This window comes from Protopterus annectens, chromosome 2.part1 (assembly GCF_019279795.1).
Source record: "Protopterus annectens isolate FY-2018-M chromosome 2.part1, PAN1.0, whole genome shotgun sequence".
Lineage (NCBI taxonomy): Eukaryota > Metazoa > Chordata > Ceratodontiformes > Protopteridae > Protopterus > Protopterus annectens.
In genome coordinates, this window is record NC_056729.1 from 1567915983 (window position 1) to 1567935409 (window position 19427).

The following is a 19427-nucleotide window of genomic DNA, read 5'->3' on the forward strand; positions in this document are numbered from 1 at the left end:
TTGTTATCTGGGTAACCAGGTCTGCTATTTATATAACAGGAGTTGTAGTTCTGGTTTAATCCTCAACATATTTTGGACAACCCATCTTAAACTGGGAAAAACATTTATTTGGCTTCCTCTAATCCTCTCTTTCTTTTTATATATTCATATAATTATTTAATATTTATTCCTGCTAGATATTTTATAATTATGTTAATTACTGATTTTTTGCATTGACTTTATATTTGCATAGTGTCACTTTTCGAGCATATATTTGTATATGTTGATGATATAAAGGGAATAAAGAAATTTCTGTTATTCTGGATGGCTGCAACTGATGCTTTTATTATGTACAATGTTTAATAATGTACCTATATTAACAACTTAATATCTTCAATCTTTTATAGATTGGAGCAGATTTCATTGGGCATGTTGGTGAAGGGAACAGAGAGAACGAGGAAGTGATGGGTAGGTATGGTGTTAAGCAAAGGAATGCAGAAGGTCAGATGGTAGTGGATTTTGCGAAAAGGATGGACCTGGCTGTGATGAATACGTATTTTAACAAGAGAGAGGAGCATAGGGCGACATATAAGACTGGAGGAAGACGCACACAGGTGGATTATATCTTATGTAGAAGGGCCAATCTGAAGGAGATTGGAGACTGCAAGGTGGTGGCAGGGGAAAGTGTAGTTAGGCAGCATAGGATGGTAGTTTGTAGGATGACATTGGTGATCAAGAAGAGGAGGATGAGCGTGAGGGCAGCACCAAGGATCAAATGGTGGAAATTGAAAAAGGGTAATTGTGAGGTGATGTTCAGGGAAGAGTTAAGACAGGCACTGGGTGGCAGTGAAGAGTTACCAAATAGCTGGGTAACTACAGCAGAGCTAGTAAGAGAGATGGCTAGAAGGGTGCTTGGTGTGACATCTGGAAAGAGGGAGGAGGACAAGGAGACCTGGTGGTGGAATGAAGAAGTACAGGAGAGTATACAGAGAAAGAGGTTGGTGAAGAAGAAGTGGGATTGTCAAAGAGATGAAGAAAGTAGACAAGAGTATAAGGAGATGAGGTGCATGGCAAAGAGAGAGGTGGAGAAGGCTAAGGATAAGGTGTATGAAGAGTTGTATAAAAGGTTGGACACTAAGGAGGGAGAAAAGGACCTGCACCGATTGGCTAGACAGAGGGACCGAGCTAGTAAAGATGTGCAGCAGGTAAGGGTGATAAAGAATAATGAGGGAAACGAACTCACAAGCGAGGAGAGTGTGTTGAGCAGATGGAAAGAGTACTTTGAGGGGTTGATGAATGAAGAGAATGAGAGGGAGAGAAGGTTGGATGATGTGCAGATAGTGAATCATGAAGTGCAGTGGATTAGCAAGGAGGAAGTAAGGATAGCTATGAAGAGGATGAAGAACGAAAAGGTTGTTGGTCCAGATTACATACCTATGGAAGCATGGAGATGTTTAGATGAAATGGCAGTGGAGTTTTTAACTAGATTGTTTAATGAAATCTTGGAAAGTGAGAGGATGCCTGAGGAATGGAGAAAAAGTGTTTTGGTACTGATTTTTTAAGAATAAGGGTGATGTGTAGAGCTGTAGTAACTACAGAGGGATTAAACTGATCAGTCACAGCATGAAGTTATGGGAAAGAGTAGTGGAAGCTAGGTTAAGAAGGGAGGTGATGATTAGTGATCAGCAGTATGGTTTCATGCCAGGAAAGAGCACTACAGATGCGATGTTTGCTCTGAGAGTGTTGATGGAGAAGTTCAGAGAAGGTCAGAAGGAGTTGCATTGTGTCTTTGTGGATTTAGAGAAAGCATATGACAGAGTGCCTAGAGAGGAGTTGTGGTATTGTATGAGGAAGTCGGGAGTGTCAGAGAAGTATGTAAGAGTGGTACAAGATATGTACGAGGGTAGTGTGACAGCGGTGAAGTCTACGGTTGGAGTAATGGATGCGTTTAAGGTGGAGGTGGGATTACATCAAGGATCAACTCTGAGCCCTTTCTTATTTGCAATGATGATGGACAGGTTGACAGACGAGATCAGACAGGAGTCCCCGTGGACTATGATGTTAGCATATGTGATCTGTAGTGAGAGTAGGGAACAGGTGGAGGAGACCCTGGAGAGGTGGAGATATGCTCTAGAGAGAAGAGGAATGAAGGTAAGCAGGACTAAGACAGAATATATGTGTGTGAATGAGAGGAAGGATTGAGGAATGGTGAGGATGCAGGGAGGAGAGATGGCGAAGGTGAATGAGTTTAAGTACTTGGGATCAACAGTTCAGAGTAACGGTGAGTGTAGAAGAGAGGTGAAGAAGAGAGTACAGGCAGGATGGAGTGGGTGGAGAAGAGTGTCAGGAGTAATTTGTGACAGACGAGTATCAGTAAGAGTGAATGGGAAGGTCTACAAGAGGGTAGTGAGACCAGCTATGTTATATGGGTTGGAGACAGTGACATTGACAAAAAGGCAGGAGTCAGAGCTTTACGTGGCAGAGTTGAAGATGTTAGGATTTGCACTGGGTGTGACGAGGATGAACAGGATTAGGAATAAGTATATTAGAGGGTCAGCCTAGGTTGGAAGGTTTGGAGACAAAGCCAGAGAGGCAAGATTACGTTGGTTTGGACATGTGCTGAGGAGGGATGAAGAGTATATTGGGAAAAAGATGCTAAGGATGAAGCTGCCAGGTAACAGGAAAAGAGGAAGGCCTAAGATAAGGTTTATGGATGTGGTGAGAGAGGATATGTTGGTGTGACAGAGCAAGATGCAGAGGACAGGAGGAAATGGAAACAGTTGATCTGCTGTGGCGACCCCTAGCGGGAGCAGCCGAAAAAAGAGGAAGAAGATCTTCAATCTTTTATAGCAGATTTTATGCATACATCTTTCTTAAGATACACAGTCATGTATTATTTTATTCTCTGAATTCTTTGAATAACTAAGCTTACACACCTGCATGATCTAGGTATACCTTTTAAGAGTTATATTAATATAAATAAATATAAAGAAAAGTATCCATTTCAGAATTTACACTTTATAACAAATTCTTGTTCTACTATAACAGAAATTTTATCAGACTTGTTTAGAAACATATATTATTAGTGTCTCAGTTTATTATGCTGTGTGTTGTATATATCTGTGAGTTTATTGCAGGAGGCATTTTTACTTTATGTTCTGTGAAATTTCCCAGGCACAAAATTGGGAATACACATTTTCCCTTTTGTATGTTAATTGGGTGTGTTCAATTCACAATTTAATATTTGCACAAAGTAAATGTATACAGTTACATTTTTGTCTATCTTTCCATTTCTTCTTTCCCCAAATAAGATCAACTGAATAAATTTTATTCATTAGTAGTAGTTTTTTAATTTAGTAATAATCATTAACAGGTGTAAACTAAATGAATGTTAATTAATACATATATATGTTATTTTTATTTATAGTGCATTGGGATTATTATATTTCTATATAATATGTTAAAAGAATAAATGTGTCAATTTATAAGAGAGAGACCATGATTTCTACTATTCAGTTGAAACTTTAATCAAATTCTTTATTATTTCTGCATCCATAAATGATGACCTAATAGTGCCATTTGATGGTTTAATACTTCCATTATGTCTAACACATATAGGTCACATACATTGACATAAAAAAAGTATTGATATTACAAGATATATGGGGTAAATTAACTTAAATGAAATCACACACACACACTTATATATATATATATATATATATATATATATATATATATATATATATATGTGTGTGTGTGTGTGTGTGAGTAAGTTTCATTCTTTTTTCTTTCTTTCTTTTTAAACTCTCACCATACTATTAAAAGTAGATAAGATATATAGAAACCGCTTCCAGTTATGTTATATATCACTAGAAAGGTGAGCTAAACATATAATTCTGTATTTGTACCTAAAGCATAGAATGGTTAGTGTTTTTTTATCAATAAACATTTAAACTTAAGGAGTAGCTGATAATTTACATAGGTAGCCATATTAATCAAACTAGAGAATCAAATTCCAAGTTTGGGTTAATAGTAGTTTAAGACCGAATCACATGTAGTTACTAGATATGTGGTCAAGATGACTACTCAGGAACCTAGTCCTGTTTCCCCTTTACCACAGATCACTGGTTAAATTAGCTGCTTAGAGCCACAAATAAGACCAATGGAGGCTAAACGAATAAATCTTGGGCTATAGAAAGCAGTTCATTAGCAGCTCATAGCCTTAATCTTCTGCACAAAGTTCCAAATAGTTAATATTCTATTTGAATAGCTTATTACAATATTTTTAGTCTATTACATTCTTATTTGTATTTTGGATACAAAGTTACATAAATGTTACAAATCTAAATTTTTGTAAAGAAAATGTTCCCATAAAGTGGTCCAAATGAATAGTATTTCATTTTTATCTGTTAACAGTAGTAATTACATAGTAAACAGAAAAGTAGAAGACTCAATACATTTTGAACTGCATCATTCCTAGTGTGATTTCCCTGTAAGATGCATGTTTATTAGAGGAAACTATAACTTATCTTAATAATTTTGATAATTAAACTTTGTCATGCCATTCATTTACTAAAAACAGGAGTATGACTATCATTTGGAGGAAATGTCTATCATGCCATAAATTATATGTTCCATTAAAGATTACAATGGTACGTTTATGTTCTGAATTTTGATATGTACTAATTTTGCATATAATATAGTTAATGAAAGACCGCAATGTTTTTCTGTTCTTTGGGTCATGGCTAAAAACAGTCAATAGACCAGTCTACTTACTTGGTGGAAAATAGTAGATAACTAAAATATATACAAATAAATAAATGCAACAGAATTTCAAAACAGAAGTTTTTATACTTTAGGCATTGTATATAGGCTACCAGGTACTAGGGCAACAAATAAAAAATATATTGGTAAACAATATGAAGGTGCAATTAATTATGACCAGAGATTTCAATGTAATATTGGATAAGAAAGGGAAGATGCCTCAACATTAAAGGAATTAAGGTTTTAAGCATCAGAAAAAAACTTAAAGAACTGTTCTCAGAGATAAAATTTAAAATATGTAATTCAATATAAAGATACAATTCATTGTTTCCCGCACTATCCATGTGCATTTAGACTCAAACAGAAATAGGTATGTTTTTCCATCTGACTTAAATATCAAAATTAGAATTATTTGAAAATTATTGAATGACCCATTTCTTATTACAATGCTTTACCTTTTAAATGAAATAAAAATAATAAAGACCTAGCATGTTTGCCACATTTCTTATTTAATACATTTAAATATTTTTTGAAGAAACATTTCTTTATTAACTAAATCTCTTTATTCTATACAATGACTTACAGGAGACTACTAGAATATTTTATGGTAAGGTTTGAAATGGGTGCAGATGAAATTAAGCATTGGGATAAACAGTTGGCTGAAATCCAGAAGAATTAGAAAACTAATGAACAAAATATTAAAAATACATAGTTTGATTTGATATTTTTGTTTATTAAAATAGTTTACAAATTCTAGATCAAAATAAGTACAGCAAGGAAAAAAATAAAATAAAAAAACAATAGTTATTTATTAATTCCAGAAGGGGTAAACATAGTGAGAAGGTCAAAATAGTTCATTGAAAAGAAGCACATTCAAACTGGATTACCCCAATTGATAATGAAATACAAAAAATGGTATGAGGAATATGTGAGAACAATTTAAAATTCATTTTAAATTTATAACATGACAGGAAACAATACAAATGAACCAAAATTGTATCTTTCCTTAATATAATATTTGTAAACAATTAACTGAAGAACATGTTAACTAATTAGTGAAAACATTGCCAAGCCAGAAAAGAAAGAACAAATCAAAATTCTAAAGTATAATACACCACCAAATCTATATGGCTTACTTCCAGAGTTCTGTAAGCTATTCTTTAATATGCTTCTTGATATTTTATATGATGTTTTCAATAATGTTATTACAAACCAACTTTGCTGCCTTCACAAAACTATTGAGTAGCAGTTTACATTTTGAAAACAAGAGCATGATCATAAAGAATGTAACAATTATATGGCCATCTCATTATTTTTAGGATTATAGGAAATTACTAGGCTAGTGACCCATAGGTCATTTTAAGCCTAGCCATTTCATCCTAATGTAATATCGTAGAAATATTAATCACTATCCAAGATTGCATTTAATGATGACTGACAATGTCCAGTTGGGATGTGGGCTCTATCCCTGGTAAGACTTTATGGTGCCCCATGTACTCGTCCAGGTTCCTCTTGAACAGTGTCATAGATGTGCTCTGTTTCACATGAATTGGTAGCCTGTTCCAAAGATGTGGAAGCCATTGGGAGATAAATCTGTCCCTCCAGCAAGTTTTATTTAAGTCACAGGCCATATTTAGGTCCCTGTAATGGGTAACCCTAGTCACATTTAATTTATGCTATACATTAAGTTCATTAGGTTTGGGTCTTGGATTGCTCTGTAGACCAGGCATAAGTCTCCCTAAGAAGTCTATATGATACAGAGTATAGTGACATGGACTTTAGTCAGTCTGTTTAAGGCACATGGTGGAGCCCCTTGATCTTCTTTGTTAGAAATCTCTGAGGTCTCTCTAATTGCTGTAGGTGCTTAGTATGGTAAATGCCAAACAGAGCATTATACTCAATTTTGGGCCGGATAAGTGCTGAGTATAGGGGGTTATAACTTCTTTTGCTCTCTAGGCAATGCCTTTACTAATCAAGTGTGCCACATAGAAAGCTTTCCTTACTACAGTAGACACATGGTGGTTGAAGTTAAGGTCACAGTCAACATGTGATCCCAGGTCCCTTACCACTTCATGGATACTTAAGGTATTGTCGTTGATTTGATAGTGTGAGGGGACATTGTTTGTGCCAAACGGAATGATGATGCATTTCTTTACATTCAGTTTGAGACCGTGACTAATACATCATTCATTGGTCTGTATGAGACCCCGCCTGGAGTATACTGACATTATTTGGGGATTCCATGATTGCACCTAGTTTGCAGTCGTCTGCAAACTTGGTCAGCCACTAACCCTTAGTTTTGACCTGAACTTCTGAAAAGTATATACCAAACAGTAGGGGGGGCAGCACTGACCCCCTGTAGCACTCTGGTTGTAAAAGGCCTGCTGGTTGATGTGGTCTCACCCAAGCTGTACTTGCTAAGTTTCTCTCAAAGGATCCCTTGGAGGATTTGACAAGTTGTCTTATCTGCCTTTTGAGGCTGAGGAGGACACTTTTCCATTGTTGGGGCCTTGCCTTTTTATTCTTGGACAGCAACGTTTTGCATTTATTGTAAAGTTTGTGATGCTGGTGTCCACCACGGCAGCTTGATTTTACTTGGGGCTCTGCCTTTGATTCTTTCTGGTACGGCCAAGTTTATACACTTATGCAAGTGATTGTACTGGGTTTTAGTGTAAGCTTTGGCATAGTTACCACTTCCAGCTTGGGGTGGGACTTAGAATGCATTTATACCTTCTCCTAGGTGGGTATAGTTTGCCTTGATGAAATTTTTTAGTGTGATTTCACCCTTTGTGAGTTCTGCTGCTAGTGCCAATTCAAAGATGACTGATTTGTTCCCTTTGTTGGGGCATGGACAATTTGTTCCAGAACATTTGAATTACCAAAGTCAAGGAACATTTGTGCTAGCAAGTTAGGACTAGCGTAGGTCTCCCAGTTGATGTTAGGATAATTTAAATCCCCCATAGCAATTGTGTTAGGTAAAATTTGAATTGTATCTAGTTTTGTCAATTAGGCTTTGTGGGAGTTGTGAGCCATAGAGGGGGATCTATAACTGGCTATGACTTGAATGGGGGTCTTTCCCACTGTAATCTGGACCTGGAGTATCTTCATGGAGCTGTCCAGTCTAACCAGACAGGAGGTGAGTTTATCTGTACTATAGACTGAAACACAGCCTCCTTTGGTTTTCACACGTTCATTTTGCTGTCTAAAGGAGTGGAAAGCATTGTAGCCTTGCAAGGCCAGGGTATTCTCTGAAGCCTTGAACCAGGTTTCTGTGATTACACAGACATCTACATCTTTTATTGATAGAAGTGCTTCCAGTGCTTATTAAATACGGATTATAAAATCTTTATGTTAATAACAATAATTGAAGTAAAAATCTTAATTTAATCTCTAATTCAGAAGAACCAGAGATGAGTAATTATGAAAATGCGAACAAAAGATAATGGAAGGAAAACTCTAAAGACATTAGATCATATAGCCCATAATATAAACAATCTGATAATAATAAATCTTAATACTAAAAATACTTTTCAATCTATAGATTGGTCTTATGTGTTTAAAATTTTAGCAAAGGTAACTTCACATATTAGTAAAAACTCTACATAAAAAATATCTCATTTTTGTGTAATGAAGTAATTGTTACTAGTAGGAAAAAGGCTGCCTATTATCTCCGATATTCACTGATCTAGCAATAGACCCATTAACTAATTATAGCAGGCAATATTCTAACTTTAAAGGTTATGGAACTGGAAGATTGCAAATCAATTTACATTTATATGTTGATGATATATTTCTTACTATACTAGATATTGGTTAAAAAACAAAAAAAGAAAAATCTAGCAAAGCTAGACTTTCCACTGTGTGATACCTTAAACCTCTTGTATCAGAGGCAGCATGGGATATATGAGAATTACCCTTTAAGGATATAAGGTGTTTTAGCTAAATGGCAATTCTGAATGTCCATGACTATTTTACTTTTACTTTTAAGTCTATTTATGGACAATTTCAGGCCAATAAAGCCAAACCCTCTAGCTGTGGATATGCATGTTTCTGCCTTCTTATGGCATCATCAGCACAGCATAAGAGAAATGAGAAATACTATGCTAGATATTAATAATTCTGTTTCTTGCCTTAATAATTCTTTAATTTAATGAACTGTCTAATCTGAAATTAATTAATAATAAAATTATTATAATGATAAATCAACATATATGATCAGATGTAAAGGTCAAATAAAGTGGAATTGTCTAATCTAAAATTCAATAATAATAATAATAATAATAATAATAAAACTGATACTGTACAGATAAATCAACATGCAAAATCAGCTATAACAGACAAATAAAAGTATAATTGGAGTTAGGAATTATTATAAAGCCTAATCTTTAAGCTACAGTAAAATAACTATGATGTAGTTCTTATTAAATTCATTTTTTGTATTTTATTTTATTGTATGTATGTATTTACTTAGCATTTGTTTGATAGTGTATAGTTTAATTCAAGATTAAAACATATTTTACTTTGGAAGATACATTTTGTCTTGTAAAAGGATTGTAATATATAACCAAGAAAAGTACAAAACAGGTGATGCTGGTGAACTGCACTTCCAAAAATTAATCCAAATGCATAAAAAGTAAAGGAAGCAACAGACCATGGCTGTAGAGAATGCAAAATAGTTTAATCCACAATGAACATAGAATGGTGAGCGCTTTCATGGACCAAGCCACTTCATCAGACATTGAAACAAAGTATAAAATTCCTTTATATATCATCCTACACTCATAAATTTCTTGTTTTTGACTTTGGATAGGGGATTCAATGCTGTTTTTTTGTATATGATAGCACATAGTGTATCTTAGGTTACTGTTTAGTACCTGTAGTATTGTATGCATTTCCTGCACAAAACAGTTTGTTGCAATCCTGCTGGTTTTGTATAATGTGACACACAGTGTTTATTGTAAGACCCTACTAGAGGGCTACACTGTAACTACTTTGATAATTATACTTGTCTCTTATGTGTGATGTTCTAACTGTGTAACTGGAGCTTTTTTCCCCGGGACTCCGCTGAAAATGGACATATATCCAGTCAGACTATCCCAGTCAACAAATATAAAATAAATAAAATAAATAAATACAATACAATGAAGGGACTCCTTTCAACCGATGACAATCATAGTTTTCAGGCAGAAACATTACTCGACATGGGCCACTCATGTCTGGGGAAGGGGGAGGGGTGGGATAGGGATGTATTTTATGGGAGATCAGTTTTGTTTATTCTCCCAACCAGTGTTGTATACTGTTTGCTCACATCCTTTCCGCCACTCTTAACAGAGGCGTTTTACCTCCACATGTGAAGCTGGCCGTTTGCAAATACCTTTTACATGTAAATAGTTTGAAAATGCTATCTCTTGATTGCTGTTTGTTGTAGAATTCCTGTAATGTTGCCATATTTTCTATAGTAGCACTAAAGATTGCAAAAGTGTTTTTATTATTTGCACAGATGAGGGCTTTTTGGGGATTCAAGAATGATTGCCAGTTAGACTTAATATTGTTGACTACTCATTGCAAGATCTTCTTGGTAAAACTGAGGGATGTTTCTGGCTTAAACAAGATCCAATCAGACCCTTTTGACTAATATGGCTTACGGCTTCTAGGAACACTAAAAAGGGGACCATAGGAACAGCTTGAGATTTAATTAGAATTTTGCATGTATACCATTTTATCATGGAATGTTAATGGGCTGATTAACCCAATAAAATGGGAAAGAATATATCAACTGCTTAAATACCCCCCTCAATAATCCTGCCCCAAGAAACTGACATGAGTAGAACTGAGCACACAAAGGTATCTAAATTAGGTTAGACCCCAATTGCTCATGCAAGTTACCTGGGTGGGAGAAGAAGAGGGGTGGCCCTTTTGCCTAAGTTAGAGATCCCCTGACAAGCAGATGACATGCTATGTGATGCTGAAGGTAGATATATCATGATCAAGGACTATATGGCAGGACTAAGGGTAACTATCCTAAGTCTATATCTCCCCTCAAGTTCTTCATTAGAGATAGTTAAACACTTGATAAGATACTGGATTACCTTTCAAGAAGGCCTGAATATCCAGAACAATGACTGGAAAACATTTTTTTTCTTTGGAGAAGGTTTGCTCTGGTCCTAGGAAAATTAGGATCATACCTCTCAACCTGTTAATGCAAAACCTCTGGACAAAACTTGACAAAATGGGGGTACAAATAGGGACATATTTAAATATTGCTCTTATAAACATAGAAAGTTGCTAGAGTAACATGATTTGTTTTAATATACATTTTCTGAAGGATTTGAAGTCTGAAACTCAAATGTATGTCATTATTTAGTGACTTCAATAATGAGATCATTCCAGTGATTTGGCTGGAAAAAAAGAGGAACAGGCCAAAAATATGAGCTAAAAATCTGGACATTCTGAGAAAATCTGTACAGTTGAGATGTATGATTAGGATATCTGTCCTAGGAAAATATCTCTGACAAACTTTGATATTTATGGGCATGGTAGATACCTATAAAATCTTAGCTAAGCCCTAGAATATCTACACATGCCTTTCCCCTAGATCCCCACAAGGTTGAAGCGGATTGATGAATACTTACTTACATAGGAATATGACCACTTCTTACTGGGGTTTCATTGCCATGTAGCTATCAGATTACTCCCCGGTTATACTTTCCTTAAAAACAGATGATGAGCCATTTGAAAGTGCTCTAAGTGCTAACATGTACTTTTGTGAAGAGGTTGCCTTCAAGGACAGGTAGGGGGAGATTTGCATGGGAAGAAGGTTGACTTTGTAGGTGATGTAGATCTCTTGCCTTTGTCATGGGACAATTTAAAAGGCAATATGTTAAAGTATTGTCTTCAGGTAGGATGGCAGAAACAATTAGCATGTAGATATAATGTGAATAATTTTCAAAGACGATTGATGGTGGCCTTGGGAATAATGTTGTCTGGGATAACAGATGCTAAGGGTAGAATCAAGCAGTCAAGCTAGAAAATAAGAGAGGAAGTGAATTATAGGCTAGAGTTCATTAAGAAGGCCTTACATATCAGATCATTTGAGAACTCTCCACATAACCTAAAACATCTTGCTTTCTGCCTGAAAGCATAAACAAGCCAATAGGTGGGAGGTTAGATTGAAAGTCCCAGCAACTGATCACCTGGTTAGGACCCTGGGGGAGATCCCTGAGGGCTTTCCCCGATTTTATGAAGAGTTGTACAAGGAAGATGGCAGCCCTTTTCTAAAGCAAGAATTTGAGGCCTACCTGCAGCCCTTGGTGATCTCTTGGCTTACTGAGGACTGGGTTGTTCAAATTATAGGCCCCATCAATGAGGGGAGAAGTACAAATAGAAATAGTCTTGAACAGTTCACTTGAGGGGAAAACACCTGGTTCAGATGGTCTCCCCTTTGAATTCTATGTTACTTTTTTTTTCTTATATGGGTGAAGCTGTGATACCATATCTGGGGGGGGGGTATGCCAGACTTCTAGAAGGAAGCTACATTATTAGTCATATTAAAGAAGGGAAAGGACCCACATCCGCTGCCTCATAAAGGCCTGTTTTGGTCTTGAACCATAACCATAAACTATTCCCCTTAATTGTAGTGAAGAGACTGGCCTGGGTCCTTCTGGTGATTATCCATACAGACCAGTCAGTCTTAGTCCAAGGTAGGACAACATCTGATAGCATTATAAGGGTGGGGCTAATGATAGAGGAGGTTAACACTACTCATAAACCTCTTGCCTTAATTAGTTGTGATGCAGAAAAGGCATTTGGCAGGATAAGGTGGGAATATTTATTTAGGTTATGTCCCATTTTTACCTTCCCCTATCATTTATCACTTTGGTAAGGAATCCTGGAGATGATTGCTTTGATGAAAGAGTTTAGGGAACTTGAACTAATGAATTCCCATGGGTATATGTGGAGTAAACTCCTTCAGAAATGGTGCCCATTGATGCTCTTATTTGAGTCCCGCTGTCAATGGAAGAGTCCAAATATTGCAACTATGTTGTTTAACATCACACTTGTTATGTTTAAACCAAAATGAATGGTGGTAAATTAGTGCTCCAAAAAAACAATTAAACAAAAGGATAGCACTAATGTTGCGAGTCCACGTTACTCTTTTATTATCACAAAATAATATAAGGAAATAAGCGCTTTCGTCAATGAAACATTGACTTCATCAGAAACAATTAGAAAGCCACACAACACATTCTTAAATATCATAAAATATCCAGTGATTGGTGAATGTCTGTCACAAGATCAAAGAGCTAAATTAAGCAATAATATTCTTAAAGGGAAACTTTTTCTAAGAAGACAATGTTTAAAAATACAATTTCTACTTATTAAAAATTTCTCCAAACCCAAAAATAAAATTTAAAATCTAAATAATACAATATTGGAATCCTTCTCAAAAGATGGAACCATTACCACTATGAATACTTTTAATGAAGCTATAAATTTAAATAAAAATATTAAATAGCTTCTGCTTTTTCTTTTAAAATAGGTTAGATACTCAGGTAGCCATTTAAACCAGGGAAAAGATTTGCAGCCAACCTCAGTTGCCACATAAGCTCCTTTTTATGTAATAAATTCTGCCAATCCCCTCCTCTAGCCTCTTGTTTTATGCAATCAAGTATTGCAAATCTATAACCTGTATAATGCTCGCAAATAATACTATGCTTATACAAAGCATTAGTTTATTTTTTATTTTTAATATCATACAGGTGTTCGTACATTCTAGTTTTGAGTGTTCTTTCAGTTTTCCCAATGTAGAATGAGTTGCAGGTATTACACCTAGCTATGTACACTAGTCTACTGGAACAGCAATTACCTCCCCTAAGGTAAACAACACTTTTCATTGTATTTTCCAAATAAATCACTGGATCTTGGAAAATATAAGTACAACATTTGCATCTACCACAAGGTCTAGTGCCTCTTTCTACTTCTTTTTTATTTTTGTTGTCAGTAGGTACATTTTGTACTCCCTCTAAAATTCTTTTAATGTTTGGTCCAATCTTTGTAGTAAAAAAAGGTTAATCTCCTACCACTTTGTAAACCTCATGATCTACTTTGAAAATACTCCAGTTTTTCTGTATTACTTTTTTTAGCTGTTGATATAAATGGCTGCATTGTACAATGCAAGTTTGTTCAAAATTAATAATATTTGCTTTTCCACTTTTTCCATCATATTTTATAACTTGGTTTTTGTTTTTATCTAAACCTTTACCAAGAAGGGGTATATATTTTCCCCCACTCATCTAGGACTTCTTTTAAAGTATTTTCTACCAAGCCTACAGGGTAACCCCTTTCCAAAAGCATACTTCTAAGAAGTTCAAATTCACTTTTAACATCTTGATACAAAGATGTCATCCTGGCTACCCAAACGGCTTGTCCTTTTATAATACTCTTCTTTTGAGATAGGGGGTGATGACTGTTATAGTGCAAGTAGTTGTTACAGAATGTATGTTTTCTATAAATCCTAGATATAAATTTTTCTTGATCTTTAAGAATTTTAATATCCAAATAACTAATTTCATGGAAGTCGTAATGAAAAGTAAATTTTAAAAATTCTGTAGTTTGATTCAAGTACTGTATAAATAAAGGAATACTAGCCTGATTTCCCTTCCATAAAATAAATATGTCATCCAAGAAGCGGCAATAGTAGGATATGTTCTCATAAAACTTACTTTTAAACAAGTGTTGTCTTTCCCATCCCAATAAAACTAAATTGGAATAGATGGGGGCACATGCAGCTCCCACAGCTACACCTCTGACTTGTTGGTAAAATTCACCCTCAAAATAGATGTAATTGTTGTCCAAAATTATTTCCATTATTTCACTAATCAATTTAACCTCATCATTATCTAATTTGGACAAACTATATAGGGTTTCCTCAAAAAAGGATAACCCCTCCCGCTTTGGAATACAGGTAAAAAGGTCAATTACATCAATAGTCAAGAGGTGTACATCAGCATGCCATAGATTGTCCTTAAGTTGCCCAAGAAAATCCAAAGAATCTTTGACCAAATGTGGACATGAGTCAACCACATATTTGATCTTCCTGTCCACAAACACAGATAAATTGTGGGTCTTAGATCCGGCTGCCGCCACTATGGGCCTAAAAGGAGGGTTCTCTATACTCTTATGTATTTTGGGTATACCAAAGATAGCCGGAATTTTTGGATGCAAGTTGGTTAAAAAATCATAAACGTATTTATTTATTTTATTTATTTTACATTTGTTGACCGGGATAGTCCAACTGGATATATGTCCATTTTCAGTAGAGGCCCAGGGAGAAAAGCTCCAAGGAGACAAGTTAAAGACAAGCAGATAATACAGGATACTTATTTTAAACTAGGCCCAATGGGCTTACAGTAAGGAATTAAGCATCAGAGAGCTACAGTTGAAAAGTCTAAATAACAATATACAGAAGAGATTAACACAGATAAGCCATCTTTCTTCAGTTGTGGTAAACAAGTTTTATGAGGATAAAACATGCAAGTTACAATGGTATAGATGAGATAAAAGTATTAGTCTGGTGAATGTATGTTTTCTATAAATCCTAGATATAAACTTTTCTTGATCTTTAAGAATTTTAATATCCAAATAACTAATTACTAACTGTCTTATCAATTCTTTGATCCATCAGATATTCATACAGAAAGCTGTCTATTCTTCGGTAGGCTATATGAATCTCATTCCTAGAACATACTGAATAATGGTTTTCATTAAACAAAATCTCCTGCATGGCATTAGTGTAATCAATACTATTGTATAATACAACACCTTCTCCCCCCTTGTCATGAACCATAACACGAATGCTCATATCATTTCTCAATTGGTCAAGCAGATTCCTCTCTGTTTTGTTAAGGTTACAAAAATTTTTTTTATGACAACTCCAGATCTCGTAAATTTCATCCCTAATAACCTTCTCAAATGTACCAACAAGGGGATGAAACGGGGGGTTAAAAGTACTACTTTTCTTAAGACCTGTCCTTGTTTGATTGACAGTGTGCTTTTCATTCTTGACATTTATTAATTTTAAATTAAGTTTCCTTAAATATAGCTGCAATTCCACAAGTGTATCAGCTATATCAGGTGTTCCAGTAGGCACAAATTTAAATCCTTTAGAAAATAAGGAGAAGTATTCAGATGTAATTTCCTTATCTGTGTAGTTGAAAATATGGAAACCATTTATAGTATGTTGTATTTTTAACAGGTTATTATTAAAACTAGAGGCTAGAGGGGTATCTCCTACCATCTTGGAGAATTTCTGTATTTTTGCGTTGCCTTGTTGTAGGCAGGAAAATTCGCCTACTTGTGATTGGCTATTCTTTTGGAGCGCCTGGGTAGGGGAAAATCCTGATAACCAACACTCTGTTCCTCATCTTCCAGGTTAAATTGTTCTACTTCATTTATCACCTCAAGGTCTATAGAATTAGTAATAAATTCACTAGATGGACAACCGCTGAAACAGGCTACATTTTCTTTATCATATCCTATTAGTCTTTCAGTAGGATAGACATCTTTGTGTTGGTATTGTTTCCTGTCCCTGTTTAACTTCTTGGTTTTCTTATTAAAAACATTGTCACATTTTTTACCAACTCTGTTCAAAACCTTGTCATACAAACCCTGATACTGGCCAAAGAGTAAATCAGAAACAATCATTTCGTTTAAATGCTCAACTTCTTTTTGTAAATTACTCTCCATTTTTTCATATACCAGCACACTTTTTTCAAATAATTCCAGGCCCCATTTATCAAACATGTTAATAAATTCATTGATACTTTCTGAGTCATAATGTATACCAAAAGGAAACTTATAAACCCTAAGGCCCTGCGGCACTATTTTTCCTTTTATACATTCTTTTAAATAACATATTTCCAATTGACACATTTTGTATTTAAAAAGTCTTTTTTCAAATATAAAAATCATGTCCTTCAAAGATTTAAATTCGTGGTACACATTTTCTTTTTTGTTTTGAATGTTAAAAGAACCACGAGTAGTACCTGAAAAAGAATAATGTTTTTCAAAAATGTGAACATAAGAGTTCCCAATGGTTGTAGTAGTTCGATCTTTGGTAAAATTTGAATTAGAGCCAGACGGAGCAACCGTTTTAAAATTGCTCAATGTATTCGTATTATAGTTACAGTTACAAGCTCTGTCCTTAACTAGAGAAGTATGATTAGCTCGGACTTGCTTGTAACCAGTTACATTATTAGAATCAACAGTACCTTTTTTAGCATTTCCGTTGTTTTGCAGTTGGTTAAAACCCTCCGTAACAGCAGTCTCATGGTCCGAATCAATTCCTGGATCCAGGTCGACCACACAATTGGATCGAGAATTAGAAAAAAGAAAAGGTGCGTCCGACTTACTTCCATTACTGCTGGAATGCATAGGTAGACCGGAAGGAAGATGCTCAATGTCAGTCCGGTGCACTTGTGCTACCGAAATACCCTCTTGACGTTTGTTAAGGTCGACTACAACAGAATCCGAGCTAGTAGCATGGTTACCATAATCCAAATGTGGTCGAGCTCCCTTGAAAGGACGATGGTTCACTTTGTAGGTGATATAGATCTCTTGCCTTTGTCATGGGACAATTTAAAAGGCAATATGTTAAAGTATTGTCTTCAGGTAGGATGGCAGAAACAATTAGCATGTAGATATAATGTGAATGATTTTCAAAGACAATTGATGGTGGCCTTGGGAATAATGTTGTCTGGGATAACAGATGCCAAGGGTAAAATCAAGCAGTCAAGCTAGAAAATAAGAGAGGAAGTGAACTATAGGCTAGAGTTCATTAAGAAGGCCTTACATATCAGATCATTTGAGAACTCTCCACATAACCTAAAACATCTTGCTTTCTGCCTGAAAGCATAAACAAGCCGATAGGTGGGAGGTTAGATTGAAAGTCCCAGCAACTGATCACCTGGTTAGGACCCTGGAGGAGACCCCTGAGGGCTTTCCCCGATTTTATGAAGAGTTGTACAAGGAAGATGGCAGCCCTTTTCTAAAGCAAGAATTTGAGGCCTACCTGCAGCCCTTGGTGATCTCTTGGCTTACTGAGGACTGGGTTGTTCAAATCATGGGCCCCATCAATGAGGGGAGAAGTACAAATAGAAATAGAAATAGTCTTGAACAGTTCACTTGAGGGGAAAACACCTGGTTAAGATGGTCTCCCCCTTGAATTCTATGTTACTTTTTTTTTCTTATATGGGTGAAGCTGTGATACCATATCTGGGGGGGGGGTATGCCAGACTTCTAGAAGGAAGCTACATTATTAGTCATATTAAAGAAGGGAAAGGACCCACATCTGCTGCCTCATAAAGGCCTGTTTTGGTCTTGAACCATGACCATAAACTATTCCCCTTAATTGTAGTGAAGAGACTGGCCTGGGTCCTTCTGGTGATTATCCATACAGACCAGTCAGTCTTAGTCCAAGGTAGGGCAACATCTGATAACATTATAAGGGTGGGGCTAATGATAGAGGAGGTTAACACTACTCATAAACCTCTTGCCTTAATTAGTTGTGATGCAGAAAAGGCATTTGACAAGATAAGGTGGGAATATTTATTTAGGTCACATCCCATTTTTACCTTCCCCCTATCATTTATCACTTTGGTAAGGAATCCTGGAGATGATTGCTTTGATGAAAGAGTTTAGGGAACTTGAACTAATGAATTCCCATGGGTATATGCGGAGTAAACTCCTTCAGAAATGGTGTCCATTGATGCTCTTATTTGAGTCCCGCTGTCAATGGAAGAGTCCAAATATTGCAACTATGTTGTTTAACATCACACTTGTTATGTTTGTTAGGCTACTTTGGTAGGAATTTCATTTTGTTTTGATTTTTTTCGTCTTCTTCCTTTTCTTAGCGAGTTGCTGTAGTCCCTTTTTTTGTCTGTTCCCTTCTTTGTTAAAGTACTGGCTGGTTGTTCTAATTCCTTATTCTTAAGCATGATTGAACTATTCATGACTATACCCTCAGGACTGCTTTTGTTAGCTGTAACATAAACAAACTATACTGGCATTGTCATGTAACTGTAATCCCTGGTTTTAGGCTGTATCCTTTGTTTAATGGCAGCTTAATCTTGGTTGTTTTTTTTTTTCTCTAGACTGCTGGGTCAGTCACTGAAGTGCTGAGCTATACTTTGTTGAACAATATTTAAAATCTGTAATAGACATGGCCGAATACACAGTTTAAAAAAAAAAACATATTTAACCAAGCTACTTCCAACTTTCTATTTGCATTGACACAGATTCAAACTGAATTTATATTATATTAAAATGTAATTTACATATCTGTACTACATTTACTATATTAAAATATTTTAAAATGATGTTTTTAAAAGTATATCATTGCAGTATTGTTTTTCTGCTCATATACGGATGACTTATCTTTTGTTGTTTTCGATAATTTTAGATCTAAAAGGTCTTTTCAGTATTGTGAATGTTTGATTATACATGTGTGTATATATACATATATATATAAACATATACACATACTCAGACATACATACATACACACACACACACACACACACACACACACACACACACACATGCACATTTAAGACAAATATTTGTGGTGTTTTTTTTTCACCATACTAAACACTACTGGAGTTTCTTTGCTTTTTTTCACTTGT